Source organism: Physeter macrocephalus, chromosome 11 (assembly GCF_002837175.3).
Source record: "Physeter macrocephalus isolate SW-GA chromosome 11, ASM283717v5, whole genome shotgun sequence".
Lineage (NCBI taxonomy): Eukaryota > Metazoa > Chordata > Mammalia > Artiodactyla > Physeteridae > Physeter > Physeter macrocephalus.
Genome location: NC_041224.1, coordinates 96,344,191 through 96,344,686, shown reverse-complemented (window position 1 = coordinate 96,344,686; position 496 = coordinate 96,344,191). Strand labels below are relative to the sequence as shown.

At 40.1% G+C, this 496-nt stretch overlaps 1 protein-coding gene across 1 annotated transcript in view; it reads right to left on the bottom strand.

Moving 5' to 3' along the window:
* VPS39 (VPS39 subunit of HOPS complex) overlaps positions 1-496 on the bottom strand; it is a 51,784-nt gene that overhangs the window by 26,612 nt on the left and 24,676 nt on the right. The window lies entirely within an intron of this gene.

Here is a 496-nt window from a genome sequence, read left to right as displayed (position 1 = left end):
AAAATAGAATTACCATATCACCCAGCAATCCCACTACTGGGCATATGCCCTGAGAAAACCATAATTCAAAAAGACACATGCACCCCAATGTTCACTGCAGCACTATTTACAACAGCCAGGATATGGAAGCAACGTAAGTGTCCATCGACAGATGAATAGATAAAGAAGATGTGGCACATATATACAATGGAATATTACTCAGCCATGAAAGGAAATCAAATTGAGTTATCTGTAGTGAGGTGGATGGACCTAGAGTCTGTCATACAGAGTGAAGTAAGTCAGAAAGAGAAAAATGAATACCGTATGCTAACACATATATACAGGATCTTAAAAAAAAATGGTTCTGATGAACCTAGGGGAAGGACAGGAATAAAGATGCAGACATAGAGAATGGACTTGAGGACACGGGGAGGGGGAAGGGTAAGATGGGACGAAGTGAGAGAGTTGCACTGACATATATACACTACCAAATGTAAAATAGATAGCTAGTGGGAAG